At 46.4% G+C, this 26,061-nt stretch overlaps 1 protein-coding gene and 1 long non-coding RNA gene across 4 annotated transcripts in view; one reads left to right on the forward strand and one right to left on the reverse strand.

Annotated features, from left to right (window-relative positions):
• The window catches only part of LOC311524055 (uncharacterized protein), a 127,716-nt gene that overhangs the window by 28,906 nt on the left and 72,749 nt on the right, over positions 1-26,061 (reverse strand). The window contains exon 9 of one of the 2 annotated variants that reach the window (XM_084634797.1): positions 5,642-5,765. The exons of the other annotated variant lie outside the window; for it this stretch is intronic. The gene's annotated coding sequence lies outside the window, so the exon portion shown is untranslated. Of the gene's footprint in view, positions 1-5,641; positions 5,766-26,061 lie in introns of those variants that run through there. 2 annotated transcript variants of the gene reach the window in all.
• LOC311524056 lies at positions 266-9,676 on the forward strand. Of its 2 annotated transcripts, XR_014712475.1 has the most exons (4): positions 266-1,840; positions 5,546-5,647; positions 9,281-9,355; positions 9,473-9,676. It is a non-coding gene; the product is annotated as an uncharacterized lncRNA (long non-coding RNA). The 2 variants fall into 2 exon arrangements; XR_014712476.1 differs by lacking the exons at positions 9,281-9,355; positions 9,473-9,676 and adding an exon at positions 6,363-6,742.

Here is a 26,061-nt window from a genome sequence, read left to right on the forward strand (position 1 = left end):
CTTATTACTCTGATCACGTCACCATTTATCTTTGTTATCACTGTGCAGATGCATGTCATTGTGCTATTTATTTTTATTTTAATAGCTAATGCTCATCAAAAATGTTTATAAGTAAATAGTTGCTAGTAGTTTTAGCAATTCCATCTGTGTTTCTAGCAGAGCACTTGCTATGGTTTTGACTGTGATTTATAATTTGGAGTTTTTAATTCTAACTTTTTTTCTTTTTTTTTTATAGCACACTTTTATTCTGTTGGGTCATGTGACTTCCAGTATGACTGATTTCCTTACCTGTTGTCAAAACTTTGTTTGCATTTGATCCACCAATGGGGATTGCCTTTTGCTACAGTTATCTTGCCTCTCAATCCAGACCTTCGTGCTTTTTCACATGTCATTGCTTGTGTGTAGAACTTGATTCTCAAATATCCAATAAGAGCATTATACTGTCTCATGTTACATCCTTCCCAAGGGCAAAAATCTTCTACAACTTTTGCTGAACATAACAACGGCGACAGTGGATAAGACCAATGGTCCATCTAGCCCAGTATCCTGTCTTCCTACAGTGGCCATTGCCAGGTGCCCCAGAGGGAATGACCAGAACAGGCAATCATTGGGTGATTAGGAACATCCAGAGAATGGGGTTGCATCCCTCATCATCTTGGCTAATAACCATTGATGGACCTAGTGTGAGGAACTGATCTAATTCTTTTTTGAACCCAGTTACAGTTTTGGTCCTCGTAACATAATGAACACACATCTATAACCCCAAGATAGCTTGACAACCACAAGAATTTGAAAATCATGAGTTATACACCCACAAGTCATTAAATTATATATATATATATATATATATATATATAAATAAAGAAATAAATGATATTGGGTTCTTTTTATGTGCCTCTTTGTTCCTGAGCCTTTAGGTGTAGTAGGCCCAGTTCCACAAAAGCAGGAGCCTAAACATCTGAGTGAATCTTGGACTATCCTCATACTTTTCCTGTTACCTCTCCCAAATATTTCATATAGCTAAGACCATATCCAAACTACAAACTTACTTACATCACTATAGAATCACCACAGTTAGTATGTCACATGTGTGCATGCCTACTTGACTCCTAGTGTCAGCGCTGAGCATACTCACCAGAAATGTTTGTATCAATCCACAGTGTGGTGCATAGTGTAAGTATCCCACTGTGCAACTCGTCACCATACTGTATTTTTTGAGATTTGGCAATGCATGCTGGGGCCAAAATGGGTCACAAAGGGATCAACTTTACATAGTGCAATGTTCACCATCCCCTAATTTTATACGTATCACATACGTACAATTATACATAATTTTTGCACCTTTTTTCCTAAATCCCACAAACCCATGTGGCCCTCCTCATGCTCTGCCATCTCTGACAGAAGCATGCAACCTGCATGGCTCTGCACTATTGTCATGAGCATTGCAAGCCCAGGATGCAGGATCCTGCAGTATTTACTGAGCCGCAAGAATATACATGGTGGAGATATTTCCATCCAGAACAGATTGCTGTGGGATATAGCAACAACCAATTCAAAATTGTTGGTGGCATTCACGGAGCAGCTGCAGATGGTGGATCTCCAGTTCTGGGTCCGAGAAACCAGTACCAACTGATGGGATCACATTGTAATGCAGGTTTGGGATGATGAGCAGTGGCTGCAGAACTTTTGGATGGACAAGGCCACATTCCTGGATCTGTGTGCCAAACTTGCCAAAATGAAAGCTGCACTGACAGTGGAGAAGCGAATATAGATTGCACTATGGGAACTTGCAACACCAGATTGCTATCGGTCAGTCGGAGGTCTCTCTACTAAACACAAGGTAGAATGGATTTCTTTATTGTAAATAAGTAGTTAGCACATATTGTAACAGGTTTCAGAGTAACAGCCGTGTTAGTCTGTATTCGCAAAAAGAAAAGGAGTACTTGTGGCACCTTAGAGACTAACCAATTTATTTGAGCATGAGCTTTCGTGAGCTACAGCTCACTTCATCGATGCATACCGTGGAAACTGCAGAAGACATTATATACACACAGAGACCATGAAACAATACCTCCTCCCACCCCACTGTCCTGCTGGTAATAGCTTATCTAAAGTGATCATCAAGTTGGGCCATTTCCAGCACAAATCCAGGTTTTCTCACCCTCCACCCCCCCACACAAAAACTCACTCTCCTGCTGGTAATAGCCCATCCAAAGTGACCACTCTCTTCACAATGTGTATGATAATAAAGGTGGGCCATTTCCTTCAGGAGGAGTCCACCTAGAATCCTTCTTTTTGTAGTGTTGGTAGGGAGGCCTCTGTGGATTAGTATGTTGTTCAGAGGTATTTTGGAAATATTCCTTGAGTCGGAGACGTCGAAAATAGGATTCTAGGTCACCACAGAACTGTATCATGTTCGTGGGGGTGGAGGGGCAGAAGGAGAGGCCCCGAGATAGGACAGCTGCTTCTGCTGGGCTGAGAGTATAGTTGGAAACAGCAGACTGGACTTCTACATAGAGTGCTTCTGCAGACATGCACGGGCTGAAATTGTGGAAAAGCAGCATCACTTGCCCCATAACCTCAGCCGTGCGGAACACAATGCCATCCACAGCCTCAGAAACAACTCTGACATCATAATCAAAAAGGCTGACAAAGGAGGTGCTGTTGTCATCATGAATAGGTCGGAATATGAACAAGAGGCAGCTCGGCAGCTCTCCAACACAAGTTTCTACAAGCCATTACCCTATGATCCCACTGAGAGTTACCAAAAGCAACTACAGCATTTGCTCAAGAAACTTCCTGAAAAAGCACAAGATCAAATCCGCACAGACACACCCCTGGAACCCCGACCTGGGATATTCTATCTACTACACAAGATCCATAAACCTGGAAATCCTGGGCGCCCCATCATCTCAGGCATTGGCACCCTGACAGCAGGATTGTCTGGCTATGTAGACTCCCTCCTCAGGCCCTACGCTACCAGCACTCCCAGCTACCTTCGAGACACCACTGACTTCCTGAGGAAACTTCAATCCATCGGTGGTCTTCCTGATAACACCATCCTGGCCACTATGGATGTAGAAGCCCTCTACACCAACATTCCACACAAAGATGGACTACAAGCCATCAAGAACGCTATCCCCGATAATGTCACAGCTAACCTCGTGGCTGAACGTTATGACTTTGTCCTTACCCATAACTATTTTACATTTGGGGACAATGTATACCTTCAGATCAGCGGCACTGCTATGGGTACCCGCATGGCCCCACAGTATGCCAACATTTTTATGGCTGATTTAGAACAACGCTTCCTCAGCTCTCGTCCCCTAAAGCCCCTATTCTACTTGCGCTATATTGATGACATCGTCATCATCTGGACCCATGGAAAAGAAGCCCTTGAGGAATTCCACCATAATTTCAACAATTTCCATCCCACCATCAACCTCAGCCTGGTCCAGTCCACACAAGAGAACCACTTCCTGGACACTACAGTGCTAATAAACAATGGTCACATAAACACCACCCTATACCGGAAACCTACTGACCGCTATTCCTACCTACATGCCTCCAGCTTTCACCCTGACCACACCACACGATCCATCGTCTACAGCCAAGCTCTGCGATACAACCGCATTTGCTCCAACCCCTCAGACAGAGACAAACACCTACAAGATCTCTGTCAAGCTTTCTTACAACTACAATACCCACCTGAGGAAGTGAAGAAACAGATTGATAGAGCCAGAAGAGTTCCCAGAAGTCACCTACTACAGAACAGGCCCAACAAAGAAAATAACAGAACGCCACTAGCCATCACCTTCAGCCCCCAACTAAAACCCCTCCAACGCATTATTAAGGATCTACAACCTACCCTGAAGGATGACCCAACACTCTCACAAATCTTGGGAGACAGGCCAGTCCTTGCTTACAGACAGCCCCGCAACCTGAAGCAAATACTCACCAACAACCACATACCACACAACAGAACCACTAACCCAGGAACCTATCCTTGCAACAAAGCCCGTTGCCAACTGTGCCCACATATCTATTCAGGGGACACCATCACAGGGCCTAATAACATCAGCCACACTATCAGAGGCTCGTTCACCTGCACATCCACCAATGTGATATATGCCATCATGTGCCAGCAATGCCCCTCTGCCATTTACATTGGTCAAACTGGACAGTCTCTACGTAAAAGAATAAATGGACACAAATCAGATATCATCAAGAATTGTAACATTCATAAACCAGTCGGAGAACACTTCAATCTCTCTGGTCACGCAATCACAGACATGAAGGTCGCTATCTTAAAACAAAAAACTTCAAATCCAGACTCCAGCGAGAAACTGCTGAATTGGAATTCATTTGCAAATTGGATACTATTAATTTAGGCTTAAATAGAGACTGGGAGTGGCTAAGTCATTATGCAAAGTAGCCTATTTCCCCTTGTTTTTTCCTAACCTCCCCTCCCCCAGACTTTTTGGTTAAACTTGGATTTAAACTTGGAGAGTGGTCAGTTTGGATGAGCTATTGCCAGCAGGAGAGTTTGTGTGTGTGTGTGTGTGTTTCCGGGGGGGGGGATGGGTGAGAAAGCCTGGATTTGTGCTGGAAATGGCCCACCTTGATTACCATGCACATTGTAGGGAGAGTGGTCACTTTGGATAAGCTATTACCAGCAGGAGAGTGAGTTTGTGTGTGTGGTTTTTGGAGGGGGGTGAGGGAGTGAGAGAACCTGGATTTGTGCAGGAAATGGCCCACCTTGATTATCATACACATTATGAAGAGAGTGGTCACTTTGGATGGGCTATTACCAGCAGGAGAGTGAGTTTGGGGCGGAGGGTGAGAAAACCTGGATTTGTGCTGGAAATGGCCCAACTTGATGATCACTTTAGATAAGCTATTACCAGCAGGACAGTGGGGTGGGAGGAGGTATTGTTTCATGGTCTCTGTGTGTATATAATGTCTTCTGCAGTTTCCACGGTATGCATCGATGAAATGAGCTGTAGCTCACGAAAGCTCATGCTCAAATAAATTGGTTAGTCTCTAAGGTGCCACAAGTACTCCTTTTCTTTTTGCACATATTGTAAGAGACCCTTTCATGTTCAGTGGCCTGTTAACACCTCTTCAGTCACAGAACAACAAAGCACTGTTAGTGGGTTTCAGACTATTGTCTCTTACAACTTTCTTAAGTTTCCTTAGCAATATTTATGAGTTGATGATTGTGATAGCCTCAAAGGTTGGAGGACACATTCTGAAAGGCTGCAAGAAAGATGTTTGCAACTCATAACTCTGTGATGCTGTGTGTCTGCACATGTGCAGAGCTATCAGTTTTCCAGAAACTGTAGGGTGATGGCAGTTAATACTCATGCCTTTCTTTTTTTTTTTTTTTTTTGCATAGGCAGTTCTTGTTGTGGGCAATCCATCTTCCAGATCATTCCTGTGTAGTCATTTGATAGCTGAGCCAACCAGGTTGCAAGGCAGGGAAATGTAAGAAATCAGTCATCTTAACACAGCCAGCTCACCCAGTGGCTCTTCTTCCCTGCAGGAATAAGCACGTGTCTGCTGAGAAGGCTTAATTTGGTGACAACACTGCTGTATTTTGCAAAGAAGGAGGAGCTGATGTTGTTATAACAACTGAAGAAGCCAGGTGTGTACAGTATATTATGTCCACATTATACTGTAAGGGTGAGGCCTTTTCCTGCAGCCGTATTAGGAGAGCACCAGCCATGACCGAAGAAGCACAAAGTCATATCCTCACGTTCCATCTAAAATACAGTAAAACAATGTAATATTGGGCTGTTAAGAAGGTGATCCTGTCCTAATAGCACCCACCATCACCAGATAAAAAAACAGATCTTAAGATACCGGAAACCTACTGACCGCTATTCCTACCTGCATGCCTCCAGCTTTCACCCTGACCACACCACACGATACACTACAGTGCTAATAAACAATGGTCACATAAACACCACCCTATACCGGAAACCTACTGACCGCTATTCCTTCCTGCATGCCTCCAGCTTTCACCCTGACCACACCACACGATACACTACAGTGCTAATAAACAATGGTCACATAAACACCACCCTATACCGGAAACCTACTGACCGCTATTCCTACCTGCATGCCTCCAGCTTTCACCCTGACCACACCACACGATACACTACAGTGCTAATAAACAATGGTCACATAAACACCACCCTATACCGGAAACCTACTGACCGCTATTCCTACCTGCATGCCTCCAGCTTTCACCCTGACCACACCACACGATACACTACAGTGCTAATAAACAATGGTCATATAAACACCACCCTATACCGGAAACCTACTGACCGCTATTCCTACCTGCATGCCTCCAGCTTTCACCCTGACCACACCACACGATCCATCGTCTACAGCCAAGCTCTGCGATACAACCGCATTTGCTCCAACCCCTCAGACAGAGACAAACACCTACAAGATCTCTGTCAAGCTTTCTTACAACTACAATACCCACCTGCAGAAGTAAAGAAACAGATTGATAGAGCCAGAAGAGTTCCCAGAAGTTACCTACTACAGGACAGGCCTAACTAAGAAAATAACAGAACGCCACTAGCCGTCACCTTCAGCCCCCAACTAAAACCCCTCCAACGCATTATTAAGGATCTACAACCTATCCTAAAGGATGACCCAACACTCTCACAAATCTTGGGAGACAGGCCAGTCCTTGCCTACAGACAGCCCCGCAACCTGAAGCAAATACTCACCAACAACCACATACCACACAACAGAACCACTAACCCAGGAACTTATCCTTGCAACAAAGCCCGTTGCCAACTGTGCCCACATATCTATTCAGGGGACACCATCACAGGGCCTAATAACATCAGCCACACTATCAGAGGCTCGTTCACCTGCACATCCACCAATGTGATATATGCCATCATGTGCCAGCAATGCCCCTCTGCCATTTACATTGGTCAAACTGGACAGTCTCTACGTAAAAGAATAAATGGACACAAATCAGATGTCAAGAATTATAACATTCATAAACCAGTCAGAGAACACTTCAATCTCTCTGGTCACGCGATCACAGACATGAAGGTCGCTATCTTAAAACAAAAAAACTTCAAATCCAGACTCCAGCGAGAAACTGCTGAATTGGAATTCATTTGCAAATTGGATACTATTAATTTAGGCTTAAATAGAGACTTGGAGTGGCTAAGTCATTATGCAAGGTAGCCTGTTTCCTCTTGTTTTTTCCTACCCCCCCCCCCAGATGTTCTGGTTTAACTTGGATTTTAACTTGAAGAGTGGTCAGTTTGGATGAGCTATTACCAGCAGGAGAGTGAGTTTGTGTGTGTATGGGGGTGGGGGGATGTGAGAACCTGGATTTATGCAGGAAATAGCCCAGCTTGATTGTCATGCACATTGTGTAAAGAGTTGTCACTTTGGATGGGCTATCACCAGCAGGAGAGTGAATTTGTGTGGGGGGGTGGAGGGTGAGAAAACCTGGATTTGTGCTGGAAATCACTTTAGATAAGCTATTACCAGCAGGACAGTGGGGTGGGAGGAGGTATTGTTTCATATTCTCTGTGTATATATAAAGCCTGCTGCAGTTTCCACGATATGCATCTGAGGAAGTGAGCTGTAGCTCACGAAAGCTTATGCTCTAATAAATTGGTTAGTCTCTAAGGTGCCAAAAGTCCTCCTTTTCTTTTTGCGAATACAGACTAACACGGCTGTTACTCTGAAAGAAAACATTGTTTGATGGCATTCTGTCTGGCAAGGAATCACTTATCAATAGTTGTGGGTGTGAAATCTTTATTGTTTTGTCTTTATGGTCCCCACTTCTCTATTGATGAGCAGTGCAAATTTATTAATTGGTTCACCACTTCATCAATCGAAAGTCAATATACACTAGACTTTGCAAACTTGAGCAGATTTATCACACACTTCAGGCAAACTCACTGGTAAAGATAAACAGTAAAACAAATGTATTGACTACAAAAGATAGATTTTAAGTGATTATAAAATCACTTTTTATAAAAAAGGGGGGAGGGATAGTGTTAGGATATAGATATTCAGGCCTGTCTGTAAAGGCCTATACTCTAAGAATTTAGGTGTATTCCTATCACTTGGCTAGTTAGAGGTATAAAAGAAAGAATCAAAATCACTGTCTGCCAGTGTAAGGGCCTTCTCTTACTGTGACAGTCTGAGGCCCTGTTCTTAGGCTAAGGCCTTTGGCTAAGCGACAGAGGCAGCCATAAGCTGGGAAGTGAATGGTCACATCCTCACATTCCAAACTAGTCACATTGAAATAAGGTGCTATTGGGCTGTTAGGAATTTAATCCTGTCCTTATAGTGCCTATCACCTCCAGAGAAAGGGAAGTGCCTAGAAGCTGTAAAAGGAAATTGAGGTTGATAGTTTTCTGTCTGGTAAGAACTCACTTATCAATAGACATAGCTGGGAAACTCTTATGTCTTTACAGATGTAGTTGTGAAATCCTCACTTCTGTATTGTTTTGTCATTATAGTTCCCACTTTGCTATTGTTTATTGGCATGGTCTCTGTCTGGTTCTGTGATTGCTTCTGTCTGCTGTATAATTAATTTTGCTGGGTGTAAACTAATTAAGGTGGTGGGATATAATTGGTTAGCTAATCCATGTTAGGATTGGTTAGTTAAATTTTAGTAGAATGATTGGTTAAGGTATAGCTAAGAATATTACTATATAAATTAGGGGCAAACAGGAAGTAAGTTGGGATTCGAAAATAAGGAAAAAAGGAACTTGTATTTAAGCTTGCTGGAAGTTCACCCCAATAAACATCGAATTGTTTGCACCTTCGGACTTCGGGTATTGTTGCTCTCTGTTCATGCGAGAAGGACCAGGGAAGTAAGTGGGTGAAGGAATAAGCCCCCTAACAGATAGCTCAGTGGTTTGAGCATTGGCCTACTACACCCAAAGTTGTGAGTTCAATCCTTGAGGGGGGTATTTAGGGATCTGGGCCAAAAATTGGGGATTGGTCCTGCTTTGAGCAGGGGGTTGGACTAGATGACCTCCTGAGGTCCCTTCCAACCATGATATTCTATGATTCTATGATAAGTGATAGGCAAAAAGTCAGAGTTTGGGCATGTCTACACTTGCCATTTAAAGCAGAAAAAGTCCCTTTTTTTGTCCAAAAACCATGGGAGCATCTACACTTGGCAATGACCACCTCCATGAGAGGCGTACAGCTCTTACCAGTGATGCTTTTGCGGTGATGTATAAGTGAAGACATGTTCTTCCTGTTTACACAGCTTTCAGCCTCCTGAGGATATCCTACAGTGCCTAGGTGACCACTCTGACTAGCAATTCTACTGCTCTGATGCCAGGTAAACAGACATCTGCCCCTCCCCCTGTAAAGCCTCAGGAACTTTGAAATTCCCCTTCCTGTTTTCTTGGCAAGTACTCATTTATCATCTGGCCAGGTGACAATGCCTGTTCCACAGAGCAAACGATCCCCTGCTTGGAGCAATGCTGAGCTACTGGAGCTGATCAGTGTTTGGGGAGAGGAGGCTGTGCAGGGGCCCAGGATGCCCTGCAATCACACATCCACCTTCCCACAAGACCATCAAAATGGAAAGAGCTGCACTGTGGGATAGCTGCCTTAGAGCGCCGCTTTCATCGGGGATAGAAGTGCTGCTAATGTAAACACTCTCTGACACCTGAGGAATTAAGTGAGTACACAAACCAGCGCTTTACTTTCACCGGTTCCCTATCACCAGTGAAACTTACAGTGCAAAAACTCTGCAAGTGTAGACATACCCTTAGTTACCAAAATAAAATAAAATATAAAGCATGGAATCTAAACTCTCAACCCTATTAGACTGGGCAACATCTAGATTAAGCAGTTTTTCTCACCCCACTGAATTTTGCAGTCCTTAATATACAGGTTTGTCCCTTAAACCTGGGCCAGTCTCCTCTGTTGGAGTCTTCAGTCTTCTGAGTGTCTTTGTTGCTTGCAACACAGGTGGGGGCAGGAGAAAGACCAAGCATAGGCAGGGCCGGATTAACCTTTTGTCGGCCTACCTCCAAACATATTTGTGGACCCCAATGGAGGCAATGGAGCATGGCATGGGGAAGTCAGTCCCCGGAGCGAGGGGCCAGCCAGAGACAATGAGGCATGGCATGGGAGGGGCGGCCCTGCTCCACCCAATGTGAGGGCACTGTTTACAAACTGGCAGTTGCCAGACGCACAGTGGCCTCCCAGGCCCTGTGCTGCAAGGATGCCCCTTCCCCTCAGGGACAGGCCCACGCAATGCAGCCCTCCCACCCAACACTCCCCAACTCCCTATGGCCAGAGGCCTCCCAGACCCACTATGCCCAGTGCTCCCCCAGAGCCACCCACAAATGCACAGCACCATGCACAACACCACCCCTGCCCACAGCCCCACCACAACTGCCCAGCATCCCTTACAGAACCCCACTCCCTAGTGCCCCAACACACACAGATCCTCCTCAGCCCTTCACAACCCAGCACGCCCCCATAGTCCCCACAGACCCTATCCCCCAAGCCCTGTCTTCTGGCCACACTCACTGGCCTTGCTGGGAGGTGACTGTGTATGCAGGGCTGAGCTGGCAGCACAGCTGGGGCTGGTCCCAGGGCCTGGAATCGCTCTGGCCCCTCTGGAGTGGCACGATCAGCCAGACCAGGGCCAGCCCCGGCCGGGCTCCCTCAAGACGCACTTGCCTGGAGGTGCCCAGCCAAGCCCTCTGCACTGTCTCCCCCCACACCTGGCCAAGACTGGCCAGGCTTCTGCACCAGTGTCAGGTGGCTCAGCTCCAGGGAGACAGGTGGGGCCCCACAGGTGGTGGGAAGCAGAGACTGCCCAGAGCCGGAGGTGCTGGAGTCCAGCCAGGGGGCTGAGAGGAGCAGGGGGTGGAGCAGTTAGGGGGCAGAGATGAGTTCTCAGCCAGCCGGCAGGCAGGCCAAGAGGAAACAGTGGGGTTGGGGGGAGCCAGCGGGGTCTCAGGGTGCAGTGCAAGCGGAGCAGGCCAGGGCCCCTTCTCAGCATGGGCCCAGCTCCCTGGAGCCACTGGAGCCATTGTAAACCCAGCATGGAGCATGGGGCCCCTGTGTTCTGTTTTATACCCTCAGTCCCATGTGCTTGGAGAACACAAGTCTAGGCATGTCTGGTGGGCATTGCTGAGTCCCCAGGCAAGGTTGAGCAATTCCCCTGGTGTGGCCTTGTGCAAGTGAGTCATTGTGTTGGGGACACTGGGGCATGGCCACTGGGTAACTCGAGGGGATGGAAGACCACGAGTGTCGATGAAGCCCCCTCGCACTAGGCCCAGGTGTCCTTGGCACCCCCCCCCCGCCTGGAGGCACTCGCAGCAGCTCTGCGTACTAGGCCCAAGTGTCCTTGGCCCCCCCGCCTGGAGGCACACACAGCAGTTATGCTGAGAATCTGCAACATTATGTTGCAGAGTCAAACTGCCTAAAACTAAGCAAGGCCACACAGAAAAAATATAAAAAAACAATGCTGAATAAAGCAGCTTTGTGTATAGTTTAACAAATAATACAAAAAACCAGGGAACTAGCTGGGAACTGGATTGGCTAGCTATATGGATACTTAGGGCAGCTTGCTATTAAATAAGTATGCTAAAAAAAAGAATATATAAAAGCCTGTGTAACTTCCTGCTCTGGGTACAGGATTTGAGATTCAAATCTCCCTGAACCTTTTTGAAGCTTCAAATAAACTTTTCTGCTTCTCCACCCCATTGTGATTATTGGGTGTAGCACACCGGGTAGCGAACCAACTCAAGCTGTTGTTCAGCCTCTCGGCACTGGGTGCTGGCAACAGCTTTTGGCGTCCCTGGGTGGGCAGAGGCTGCAATTTAGCCTTGCCCAGACCCCTCCTGGAGGTCAAGAATTGCGGCAAGAACCAACGCCCAGCGCGCACTGGTGAGTTCATCGGGGGCCTCGGAGGAGACGTGATTTGATCGACCCCGGAGGGCACAACGGTGCAACGCACTCATATAGTGGAGAAGCAGTTGTGGTGGACGATAGTAAAGAACTGGTCCCTTGCAGTTGTGGACGTCGGTGAAGAACTGGTCCCTTGAATAAGGTAGGAATCTTTTGAAATCCGGATTGTATGCTCTGTTGGAACCTGGGGACGCGCAGAGTTACCCTGTAGGTATGGGACAGGGACAGAGCTCAGGGGTTAGGGCACGGTGTACGCCCCTAGAGTGCATTCTAGCAAACTGGAAGGTATTTGGTGCGGATCCAATGACTAAAAGCCAATTAAAACAATTCTGTACAGTTGACTGGCATCAATATCAACTAGAGGACCAGGAGTTTAGGGGAGTTTGGGGGAGGTTTAGATTGGATATTAGGAAAAACTTTTTCACTATGAGGGTGGTGAAACACTGGAATGCGTTACCTAGGGAGGTGGTAGAATCTCCTTCCTTAGAGGTTTTTAAGGTCAGGCTTGACAAAGCCCTGGCTGGGATGATTTAACTGGGAATTGGTCCTGCTTCGAGCAGGGGGTTGGACTAGATGACCTTCTGAGGTCCCTTCCAACCCTGATATTCTATGATTCTATGAGTGGTGGCCACCAGGAGGGTCAATTAATTACAACATGATCCTTCAGTTACTCCTGTTCTGTCAAAAAACAAAAAAATGGAATGAACATATGTATGCGCATTTGTTTCTGACTTTATGTACTCGACCAGATATTTTACAGCACTGTAATCTGACTCTGACTGGTTTGGTAGCAGCTAATGTTAGTCCCCAGACCCCCACCCCCACTGTAATGGCAGAGCCGGAGTCCACTTTGGCCCCCACACCCCCACCTTATAAGGGTAGGATGCCTTGGGTTACAGAAATTGCCCCCTCGGTGGGACTCTATCCTTTGCTTACCGAGACTGTTGTGGCTTGCCCAGGGGCAGACGGACGTCAGGCTACCACTATGCAAGTTTACACCCATGTGCCATTCAATCCAATAGACTTAGCAGCTTTTAAAACACAGGCTGGGGGATTCTCAACAAACCCAAGCAGGTTTATATCAGTCTTTGAGGAGTGCCTCAATAGTCACAAGCCGGATCGGGACAACTGTAATATCCTCCTGAAAACTCTGTTGTCTAAGGTAAAGGAATCAAGTTACCGCTAAGGCAAGGGGAGTGTCAGCTTTCAAGCAAAAGAAAGGAAGCTATCTGTCAAGTTCCTACCCTAAGTAATCGTAAGCGGCTCAGGGCATTTCTGGGTATGGCAGGCTTTTGCAGGATCTGGATCCCAGAGTTTGGACTGTGGGCTAAACCCCTGTATGACTGTGTAAAAGGAGAAGATCATGACCCCTTCTATTGGACCCCAGAGGCTGACAGGGCATTTAAAATCCTGAAAAGAAAACTGATGGAAGCCCCGGCTCTGGATCTGCCGGATCTCTCTAAGCCGTTTCAGTTGTACATGAACGAAGGGCGGTGGCCCTAGGAGTGCTTACACAGCTGTTAGGAGCATGGAGACATCCCGTGGCTTATTTTTCTAAGCAATTGGATCAGGTTGCAAAGGGTTGGCCGGCATGTTTACAGGCGGTCGCAGCTACTGCCCTAGTGCTTGAGGAAGCCGAGAAGCTAACATTAGGAGGGGTTATGCAAATCTATACTCCCCATATGGTCTGAGCCTTATTGAATGCGAAGGGAGGGCTTTGGCTCACCCACGCTTGAATTGTTCGGTACCAGGCTAAGCTGTTAGAGAACTCTGAAGTCACCTTACAGCCTTGCCCCTCCCTTAACCCAGCCACTCTCTTGCCAGAAGCAGAGGAACAGAAACATAACTGTTTAGAAATCATAAATGTTCAGTACTCCAGCCGTCCGGATTTAAATGATGTACCCCTCCCAAATGCAGATTATGAGTGGTACACTGATGGTACTGTAATAGATGGACAAAGGAGGGCGGGTTATGCTGTTGTGACCCTCCATGACACTGTGGAAGCTGAAGGTTTGCCTGCTGGGACCTCTGCCCAGCTTGACGAACTAATAGCCCTGACCCGTGCACTCGAACTGTCAAAAGAAAAGTGGGTCAACAGTTTTACTGATTCAAAGTATGCTTTTGGTGTGCTGCATGCTCATGCTGGCCTATAGAGGCAAAGGGGAATGCTGACAGCCCAAGGCTCCCCAGTCAAGTACGGGCCCCAAATCCTCCGGCTCCTAGAAGCCGTACAACTTCCCTCGGAAGTGGCGGTGGTACACTGTAAAGCCCATCAAAGGGAGGATCAAGATGTGGCCAGAGGTAATGCCCGGGCAGATAGAGAGGCTAAGCATGCTGCCACTCTGCCATCCCCTCAGACTGAGAATGCCCATATGCATGCCCTTATCCCATCAGTAGGGGAGCTTCCAACCCCTCAGTACTCTGGGGAGGAGAGACAGTTAACTGACAAACTCGGTCTCCGGGAAAAGAAGGGATGGCTCCATTCCCCAGAAGGGAAGGTCCTCTTACCAAAGGGCCTAATCCGGCCAGTGCTGCAGAAACTACATCAAACCACTCATGTTGGCAGGGAAGCACTTATCCAACTAATGGGAAAATACTTTATCACTTCCGGACTCCGACCCCTGGCTGCCCAGGTACAAGCAGACTGCTTAGTCTGCCAAAAGAATAACCCCCGACCGGGACATCCTGTGCCACCAGCTGCCCTAGAACCCACTCCGGGTCCCGGACGAGTGTGGCAAATAGACTTTACTGAGTTTCCCCGGACCCAAGGGTTCAAATATCTCCTTGTCATAGTGGATCGGTTCAGCGGATGGCCAGAAGCCTTCCCATGCCGTAACTGCACTGCCAGAACAGTGGCCCTCAAGTTTGTTAAGGAGATCAGTCCTCGCTTTGGACTCCCCCTGTGGATGGAATCTGACAATGGGACACACTTCACGTCAAAAATCATTCAAAGCATCTCACATGCCTTACAGATCCCCTGGAAACTCCATACGCCCTGGAGACCACAAGCCAGTGGTGTAGAGGAGCATATCAATCAGACCCTTAAACGGCATCTCTGAAAAGTTTGCCAAGAAGCCTCACTGCGATGGCCTTATGCTTTGCCCCTCGTCCTACTCCGTATCCACGTTCTCCCAAAGGGTAAATTAGGGCTCAGTCCCTTTAAAATTATGTTTAGAAGGGCATGGCCTATGAATGGAACCCCGGTTCTGTCAGGGGAATGGGAGTTGGGTAATGGTTTTTTGTCACAGTATATGTGTTCCCTGTCTGCTGTTCTCTTGTCTCTTCACAGGTATACCAAGGATTCCCAGCCTCTCCCCTTGGACACTCCCATCCACTCCTTACAGCCTGGTGACTCTGTGCTTGTTCGCACCTGGAAAGACGAGCCTCTCCAGGAAAAGTGAAAAGGACCCTATACCGTCCTGCTGATCTCCCATACAGCGGCAAAGATCAAGGGACACAAAAACTGAATCCATCACTCTCGTCTGAAGGCAGTAACCGCCCCCTCGTCAGCAGGACAGTGGACCATCCAACCTGCTGACTCCTCATCTAGTGACGATCTCGGGCTAAAGCTACTGTTTAAAAGACACAAATAGCAGGCACCTTAATGCTAAAATGGGCCCACCCAGGTACTGGAGGCCCTGGGTTAAAAAAACTCTGGTAATAATTAATTGGGTAACGTTGTTATTCTCTGTATTAGTATTTCCAAATTGTGCATATCGGGAGCATAACTCCTTTGTTTCGCTTGCGCACCATGTTGCTACTTTAACAAACCAGATTGATTGCTGGGTATGTGCTCCAACTCCACTGTCCCCCAAAACGGGAATGCCCCTTGACATGCTGCCCTTGACCCTAGCAGAATTAGCCGCCACCAAAGAGCAGGAAAGAACGGACTCGCCGTTCTGGAATAAGACCTCTTTACAGCAAGCCACCTATCAGGACCGGGAGTATTCAGTTGCAGTACTCACTGAGGGAGTGCTATGTTTTACCCGAAACCAATCTGATCACTATGGGCGTCCTGTGGGAAAAAGCTCCTGTGTTATTACACAGTGGGCTAATAAGTATTAAATAAAGACCAACAGGGGAGGCCAACAGTGTGGGTGTAATGATTCCTCCCCTTTTAGAAAAATTCTTACAAATAATCTTACCATAAAAGAGGGGTTTGGAAATATAACTTGCCATCCAGTTAATATCTCCAATGTAACAAGCCAATGGTGGGTATGTAGTGGTCCCTATGGCGAGTGTAATTTGAATGGCACAATTAAAAACGCCCCCACTTGTACCCAATCAGGAGGATAAGATGCCCCCTTAGGGGCATAAAAACTGTTTTAAAAAGCAGCCTTAAATATCCCAGGAATCCCCTTAAGAAACAGTCCTTACTGGGCCCTACAGGGTCACTATTTTGTATGTGGCCGAGAGGCTTACAAGGTGCTGCCAGCCAACTGGACAGGTAGCTGTTATATAGCTCATGGAGTTCCTCATCTTTCCATAACTGCCACACTGCCCAAAAAAAAAATTAGAAATGCCCAAGACACCTCTGTTGAGTCACAAAAAAAGACCCTGCGGCGACTGACTACAGCATTGGAGGGCAATATGAAAAATTCCCTCACAACCGAGAAGCTTGTAGGGTGCTCTGTACTGGGAATAGCGCCACTGTTTTCTGGGCCAGCCATGGCATGCGTAGGCCGCTATACTGTAAGGCTGCAAATGGTACTTAAAAAAGTAGCCTTAAAATTAAAGAACTCGGTTAGTAATTTAAAAGTCAGCAATAAAAACATTAAATAAAAAGGTACAACAGCTCAGGACGTTTTCCCTCCAAAACAGGCTGGCTTTGGACTATCTCTTGGCATCCCAAGGAGGGGTTTGTGCTCTCATCGGGCCCCAATGTTATATATATGTAAATAATAGCAGTTATAAAATCTATAAAAAGGTGGTACAGGCTGAGGCCCATGCCCGAGCCGGAGCACAGGTTGCCTATACTGCCCCTGAGAGCGATTGGTTGCAAACCTTGTTTTCAGGCTAGGGTTTGTCATCTTGGCTTGGTGGTTTATTTAGCCTGCTATTAAGATTTCTCTTTCCTGTATTGCTTGTATTACTGGTATTATGCTGTGCAGTATCATGTGTTAGGGCCCTTTTGCAGAAATTAATAAGTCATTCTCTTCAGGGCTATCACAAAGTGCTTATGCAAAGTCCTATTATAAAAAAATAATTAGCCCAAATAAAAAAACTCAAAGCCAAGGTTGTTAAGTGTTCTCAAAGGGGGAAGTTGTTGGGGACACTGGGGTATGGACACTGGGTAACTCGAGGGGATGGAAGACCATGAGTGTCGATGAAGCCCCCTCGCACTAGGCCCAGGTGTCCTTGCCCCCCCCCCCACCCCGGCCTGGAGGCACTCGCAGCAGCTCTGCGTACTAGGCCCAAATGTCCTTGGCCCCCCTGCCTGGAGGCACACACAGCAGTTATGCTGAGAATCTGCAACACTATGTTGCAGAGTAAGACTGCCTAAAACTAAGCAAGGCCACACAGAAAAAATATAAAAAAACAATGCTGAATAAAGCAGCTTTGTGTATAGTTTAACAAATAATACAAAAAACAGGGAACTAGCTGGGAACTGGATTGGCTAGCTATATGGATACTTAGGGCAGCTTACTATTAAATAAGTATGCTAAAAAAAAGAATGTATAAAAGCCTGTGTAACTTCCTGCTCTGGGTACAGGATTTGAGATTCAAATCTCCCTGTACCTTTTTGAAGCTTCAGATAAACTTTTCTGCTTCTCCACCCCGTTGTGATTATTGGGTGTAGCACACCGGGTAGCGAACCAACTCAAGCTGTTGTTCAGCCTCTCGGCACTGGGTGCCGGCAACAATTGCATTGTAATTCCTCTGCTGGACAATGGCTGTTGATGTCTGTTTAGCACCCACCCAGGTGTTGGTTACCTCCCTTGTCATTGTCTCTGGAGAGCTAGTATCTGGGAGCCTCCCAAGCCCACAGTATATTTTAATAACAACCATACAACACATTCTCATAACTTCATATGCATTAATGATATACATATTTAAATAGAAAAATAACTTTCAGCAGATCATAACCTTTCCCCTGATATCTCACACGGCCTGCTTTATATGCAATATCACAATTATATATAAATGAGGAATATGGGGGTTACAGGATGCTCCCCCTGTAACCCCCATATTCCTCATTTTATAGCATGTCAGAGGGGGTTCTGAACCTTTTTCTTTCTGAGGCACCCCCCAACATGCTATAAAATCTCCAAGGCCCAGTGGGGGCGGGGGGCCTCAGGGCAAGGCCCTTGGGCATAGTCATAGTTTTACTTCTATTTTGGGGGAGCAGGGGCCTGCAGGGCTCTAGCCAGCTCTACACGGCAGGGTCCAGGGAGGGAGTGCCACCTCCACCCCCTGACTCACTCAGGAGGCCACACAGCCTGTCTTGGTTAGGGGGGAGGCAAAACCAAAAATTATAACTCAAAGGTGGGGGGCTCAACTCAAAAAGGTTGAAAACAGCTTAGAGTGCAGACAGGAGTTTAGCTAGGGGCTATGCATGGGCAGGGGGTAGCTCAGGTTGTAGGGAGGAGGTAGCTAGGGGCTGTGTGTGGACAGGGAAATAGCTCAGGGTGCAGGGAGGGGGCAGCACAGGGTGTAGGGAGGGGGCTACTAGGGCTGTAGTGCAGAGAGAAACTGCTACCTGTAGGAATTTGCTACTTACGGTGTACTGAGCATGCTCACAAGAACTGAGTATGTTCAGTAACATCTGCTGAAGCCACTGCCCTTCACCTTGCCCTTACTAGGCATAAAATTCTGCTGACTTCTTTTTACACGGATTAAAAAGGGGCAAAGGGGGCAAATCAGAGGAGAAGTGTGGCCAGGGTCTGAGCAGGGGGTGGGAGGGTAATTGATTGGCCTTGGGGGTGAAGCAGCTGGAGGCAGATTTAGGATAGGGGCTGAGGGGCAAAATCAGGAATTGTGGGGGGAAGGAGCTTGAGTTAAGCCTAGGGGCGAGGCGCTACCAGAGGGCAAAACCCTGGCACAGGCAGGGGCAGAGGGGGTAACAGTCCCTGTGGACTGAGACACCAGTGTTTGCAAAAGATTGTGGGTGGGGTGAGGGAGGCAGAGGAGCTTTTTTATTTCCCCTCTCACAGTCAGTACCTCTCAGCATGGCCTTCCCAGGGCTGGGTTCTTAAAGGCACAGGCATCCCAGTGCCTAGCCACTGCAGCTCCTCTTTGTCTGATGTGACCTACTGAGGTGCTACACGAGACTTAATTCAGTGAAATATTTTACATATACCCCCTCAGAAACAAAGAATCTCTTATCAGTGTATCTGACTGCATAAAGTCTCATAGCAGTTCACAAATTTGTCATATCTGCTGCTAGGATTCCCTGAATTCCCTCATTCCCTGAATTACTTTTAGCACTTCATCATTTAGCTTTGTTATTGTGCAGCTGCATGTCATTGTGCTATTTAATTTATATTTTAACAGCAAATACTCATTGACAATACATATAAGTAAGTAGTTTTAGCTAGTAGTTTTAGCAATGACATCTGCGTTTCTCATATGGCACTTGCTATGTTTTTTACTGTGATTTCTAATTTGGAATTTTTAATTCAAACTTTTTCTTCTTATTTTTAGAGGAGAAGTTTATTCTGTTGAATCATCTGACTTCCAGACTGACTGAATTTCTGGCCTGGTCTCAAAACTTTGTTTTCATTCAATCCACCAATGGTGATTGCCTTTTGCAACTGTTATTTTGCCTCTCAATCCAATCCTTAGTGTTTTTCTGCATGCCATTGTGTAGAACTTGATTCTCAAATATTCAATAAAGGCAGTATACTATCTCATGTAACATCCTTCTCAAAGGCAAAAATCTATTGTAATTTTTTTGAACATTAGAACTGCCATAGCAGGTCAGACCAATAGTCCGTTTAGTCCAGTATCCTGCCTTCTGACAGTGGCCAGTGCCAGGTCCTTCAGAGTGAATGAACAGAACAGGCAATCACTTAGTGAACCATCCCACTGTCCACTCTCCAAGCCTTCAAAACATAATGAATACACATCTGCAGCCCCAAGATAGCTTGACAACCACAAGAATTCTAAAAACATGAGTTATACACCCTGAAGTCAAGAAATTTTAATAGATACATGATATTTTGTTCTTATGTGCCTCTTTGTTCCTGAGCCTTTAGGATGCAGTAAGGCCAGTTCCACAAAACCTGGAGCCTAAACACCTGAATGAATCTTTTGGTCTACCCTAACACTTTTCCTGTTACCTTTCCCAAACATTTCATAGAATCATAGAATATCAGGGTTGGAAGGGACCCCAGAAGGTCATCTAGTCCAACCCCCTGCTCGAAGCAGGACCAATTCCCAGTTAAATCATCCCAGCCAGGGCTTTGTCAAGCCTGACCTTAAAAACCTCTAAGGAAGGAGATTCTACCACCTCCCTAGGTAACGCATTCCAGTGTTTCACCACCCTCTTAGTGAAAAAGTTTTTCCTAATATCCAATCTAAACCTCCCCCACTGCAACTTGAGACCATTACTCCTCGTTCTGTCATCTGCTACCATTGAGAGCAGTCTAGAGCCATCCTCTTTGGAACCCCCTTTCAGGTAGTTGAAAGCAGCTATCAAATCCCCCCTCATTCTTCTCTTCTGCAGGCTAAACAATCCCAGTTCCCTCAGCCTCTCCTCATAACTCATGTGTTCCAGTCCCCTAATCATTTTTGTTGCCCTTCGCTGGACTCTCTCCAATTTATCCACATCCTTCTTGTAGTGTGGGGCCGAAAACTGGACACAGTACTCCAGATGAGGCCTCACCAATGTCGAATAGAGGGGAACGATCACGTCCCTCGATCTGCTTGCTATGCCCCTACTTATACATCCCAAAATGCCATTGGCCTTCTTGGCAACAAGGGCACACTGCTGACTCATATCCAGCTTCTCGTCCACTGTCACCCCTAGGTCCTTTTCCGCAGAACTGCTGCCTAGCCATTCGGTCCCTAGTCTGTAGCTGTGCATTGGGTTCTTCCGTCCTAAGTGCAGGACCCTGCACTTATCCTTATTGAATCTCATCAGATTTCTTTTGGCCCAATCCTCCAATTTGTCTAGGTCCCTCTGTATCCTATCCCTCCCCTCCAGCGTATCTACCACTCCTCCCAGTTTAGTATCATCTGCAAATTTGCTGAGGGTGCAATCCACCCCATCCTCCAGATCATTTATGAAGATATTGAACAAAACCGGCCCCAGGACCGACCCCTGGGGCACTCCACTTGACACCGGCTGCCAACTAGACATGGAGCCATTGATCACTACCCGTTGAGCCCAACAATCTAGCCAACTTTCTACCCACCTTATAGTGCATTCATCCAGCCCATACTTCCTTAACTTGCTGACAAGAATACTGTGGGAGACCGTGTCAAAAGCTTTGCTAAAGTCAAGAAACAATACGTCCACTGCTTTCCCTTCATCCACAGAACCAGTAATCTCATCATAGAAGGCGATTAGATTAGTCAGGCATGACCTTCCCTAGGTGAATCCATGCTGGCTGTTCCTGATCACTTTCCTCTCATGCAAGTGCTTCAGGATTGATTCCTTGAGGACCTGCTCCATGATTTTTCCAGGGACTGAGGTGAGGCTGACTGGCCTGTAGTTCCCAGGATCCTCCTTCTTCCCTTTTTTAAAGATTTCATATACCTAAGGCTATATCTACACTACAAGCTTACGTTAACTCAAGTTATGTCAGCATAGGCTCGCTACAGCTACTGTATCACCTGTGCGCATGCCTAACTGGCCTCCTTGTTTTGGCAGTGAGGATACTCACCAGAAGCACTTGTATCGATTCAGAGTGAGGTGCACCATGAATAGATATCCACTGTGCAATTCATCACTGTCCACTGCACTATATTTTGTGAAGCTTTGGTTTGGCATTGTATGCTGGGGCCCAAACAGATCGCACAGGGGTGATTGTGATCATGGGATCAACTTCCTATAATGCATTGTTAACCATCCCCTAATTTTATATGTATGCCATATGTAAACTTATACATAACTTTGCATGTTCTTTTCTAAACCCACAAAGCTGCCTGGCCCGCCTCACTGTCTGCCATCTCACACAGAAATATGCTATATTTCATACAAAGAATGTCAGGATCTGCTGAAACCCATTGTTCTGTCAGAGTATGTGTATCATTAGTGCGTATGAAGTTGTTAGAATATAGATATTCAGGCCTGTCTGTAAAGGCTTATAATTTAAAAATGTAGGTGTATTTTTATCACTTAGCTAGTTATAGAGGTATAAAACAAAGAATCAAAGTCACAAGTCCACTTGTGTATGAGCCTTCGCTCACTAGGAGGCCTGGTTCTTAGGCTAAGGCCTTTGGCCAAGCAGCAGGGGCAGCCATAAGCTGGGAAGCGTATGGTCACATCCTCACATCCAAAACCATTCACATTGAAATAAGGTGGTATTGGGCTGCTAGGAAGACAATCCTGTCCTGATAGTGCCCATCACCACCAGCTAAAGAAACAGATCTTAAGATGGTTAAAGAAAACTTAGTTTGATAGCATCCTATCTGGCAAGAAATCACTTATCTATGGTTGTGGTTGTGAAACCCTCATTTGTGTATTGTTTTATCTTTATGGCCCCCACTTTTCTATTGTTAATCTGTCTGGTTCTCTAATTGTTTCTGTCTGCTGTATAATTACTTTTGCTAGGTGTAAGTTAATTAGGGTAGTGGGATATAATTGGTTAGAGAATTATGTTACAATATGTTAGGATTGGTTAGTTAAATTTCAGTTAAATGATTGGTTATGGTATAGCTGAGTTTCAGAGTAACAGCCGTGTTAGTCTGTATTCACAAAAAGAAAAGGAGGACTTGTGGCACCTTAGAGACTAACCAATTTATTTGAGCATAAGCTTTCGTGAGCTACAGCTCACTGAGAATATTACTATATAAACTGGGGTCAAACTGGAAGTGGAAGGGAAATTGGAATCATGCTTGCTAAGCTGGGGAGAGGGTACGGGAACAGTGAATAGGGAACAGGGACACAGGCAAGGCTCTGCGGCGTCAGAGCTGGGAAGGGGGACATGGAGTAAACGCTCTGCGGCGTCAGAGCTGGGAATGGAACACTGAGGAACAGACTATACTGGCATACAGAGATAAGCCTTACGGGCTTCAGAATATGCCTGCTTGGAAACTGTCGCAAAGTGGGGGGTTTTCTTGTTTTTTTCAATGGTTTGCATGCAGAGGACGTGGGACTGTTTCCCTGGGTGTTACTGGTTTAACGATGGGAGAGGGAGTTTGTTGTTACAGAGGACTAGCAAGGGAACTTGGGACCCCAGCCAATGGCCTGGAGAATGGATACCCCAGCGACTGGTGACCTGGTGACCGGGAGACTCAGCTTGGGAGTCACAGCCGGTTCTGGCCAGTGGAAAGACAATGCACTGCGGAGAGAGGATCCCGGTGACCTGACTAGCTGGTTCCAGCCAGAGGGGGTCAGAGGGCAGCTGAGAGGAGAGAAGGCCCAGCCAACCCTGTTGTGACAGAAACTATCCCCAATAAACATCGCATTGCCTGCGCTTCGGACTTCTGGTCTTTTGCTGCTTACTGTCTGCATGACAAAAATCAGGGAAGTGAGAGGGTGAAGGGAAAGCCCTCTAACAGAAGTTATGAAATTTTGCTGCATGTTTGTTACTGAAATATGGTTGTTACTGAAGTAAGTTTGGGAATTGCTCTCCAGTGACAACAAAAGAGGAAATGTACAGACGGGTGGGCACTGAATGATCGTTGCCAGCCATTACTTGGCAATGGGAGTTGTAATCAGTGGATTTCCAATTCAATGACAGACCGTACCAGGGGTATTTATGAATAATTTCACTCTGCAAATCCAATCAGCACCTGTCTGGGCAAGTATTTTCCAGGCATATGTACTTAAGCTCATGCATTTCCTCAATATCTTCACCTACGTTTGCTGGAAGCAACCTGGATACTGGGAAGACAAACACTTCAGATCAGAGGGGTAGCCATGTTAGTCTAGATCTGTAAAAGCATCAAAGAGTCCTGTGGCACCTTATATACTAACAGATGTATTGGAGCATAAGCTTTCGTGGGTGAATACCCACTTCATCGGATGCATGTAGGAGAAATTTCCAGAGGCAGGTATAAATATGCAAGCAAGTATCAGGCTAGGATAACGAGGTTAGTTCAGTCAGGAAGGATGAGGCCCTCTTCTAGCAGTTGAGGTGTGAACACCAAGGGAGGAGAAGCTGCTTTTGTAGTTGGCTAGCCATTCACAGTCTTCATTTAATCCTGAGCTGATGGTGTCAAATTTGCAAATGAACAGAAGCTCAGCAGTTTCTCTTTGAAGTCTGGTCCTGAAGTTTTTTTGCTGCAGGATAGCTACCTTTAAATCTGCTATTGTGTGTCCAGGGACGTTGAAGTGTTCTCCAACAGGTTTTTGTATATTGACATTCCTAATATCTGATTTGTGTCCATTTATCCTTTTACATAGGGACTTTCCGGTCTGGCCAATGTACATAGCAGAGGGGCATTGCTGGCACATGATGGCGTATATTACATTGGTGGACGTGCAGGTGAATGAACCGGTGATGGTGTGGCTGATCTGGTTAGGTCCTGTGATGGTGTCACTGGTGTAGATATGTGGGCAGAGTTGGCATCAAGGTTTGTTGCATGGATTGGTTCCTGAGTTAGAGTTACTATGGTTCGGTGTGTAGTTGCTGGTGAGAATATGCTTCAGGTTGGCGGATTGTCTGTGGGCGAGGACTGGCCTGCCTCCCAAGGCCTGTGAAAGTGAGGAATTGTTGTCCAGGATGGGTTGTAGATCACTGATGATGCGTTGGAGAAGTTTTAGCTGAGGACTGTATGTAATGGCCAGTGGAGTTCTGTTGGTTTCTTTGTTGGGCTTGTCTTGCAGCAGGAGGCTTCTGGGTACACATCTGACTCTGTTGATCTGTTTCCTTACTTCCTCGTGTGGGTATCGTAGTTTTGAGAATGCTTGGTGAAGATCTTGTAGGTATTGGTCTCTGTCTGAGGGGTTGGAGCAAATGAGATTGTACCTCAGCACTTGGCTGTAGACAATGGATCGTGTGGTGTGTCCGGGATGGAAGTTGGAGGCATGAAGGTAGGCATAGCGATCGGTGGGTTTTTGGTATAGGATGGTGTTAATGTGACCGTCACTTATTGGCACTGTGGTGTCTAGGAAATGGACCTCCCGTGCCAAGGCTGAGGTTGATGGTGAGGTGGAAGCTATTGAAATCGTGGTGGAATTCTTCCAGGGTTTCCTTCCCATGGGTCCAGATGATGAAGATGTCATCAATGTAGTGTAGGTAGAGAAGGGGCGTGAGTGGACAAGAGCTGAGGAAGTGTTGTTCCAGGTCAGCCATAAAAATGTTGGTATATGGTGGGGCCATGCGGGTGCCCATAGCAGTGCCACTGGTCTGAAGGTATATATTGTCACCAAATTTGAAATAATTGTGTGTGAGGATGAAGTCACAGAGCTCAGCAACCAGTTGTGCTGTGGCATCATCAGGGATACTATTCCTGACAGCTTGTATTCCGTCTGTGTAGGATGTTTGTGTAAAGAGCCTCTAAATCCATGGTGGCTAGGATGGTGTTTTCTGGAAGATCACCAATGCATTGTAGTTTTCTCAGGAAATCAGTGGTGTCATGGAGATAGCTGGGAGTGCTGGTGGCGTAAGGTCTGAGTAGAGAGTCCACATATCCAGACAGTCCTTCAGTGAGAGTGCCAATGCCTGAGATGATGGGGCATCCAGGATTTCCGGGTTTGTGGATCTTGGGTAGTTGATAGAATAACCCCGGTCGGGGTTTTAAGGCTATGTTGATTTGTTCCTGTGTTAGTGTAGAGAGTGTCCTGAGTAAATGGTGCAGTTTCTTAGTGTATTCCTCAGTGGGATCTGAGGAAAGTGGCATGTAGAATTTGGTATTGGAGAGTTGTCTGGCATCCTCCTTTCGGTTTTCAGACCTGTTCATAATGACAACAGCACCTCCTTTATCAGCCTCTTTGATTATAATGTCAGGGTTGTTTCTGAGGCCGTGGATGGCATTGCGTTCTTCATGACTTAGGTT

This window comes from Lepidochelys olivacea, assembly GCF_965140295.1.
Source record: "Lepidochelys olivacea isolate rLepOli2 genome assembly, chromosome: 7".
NCBI lineage: Eukaryota > Metazoa > Chordata > Testudines > Cheloniidae > Lepidochelys > Lepidochelys olivacea.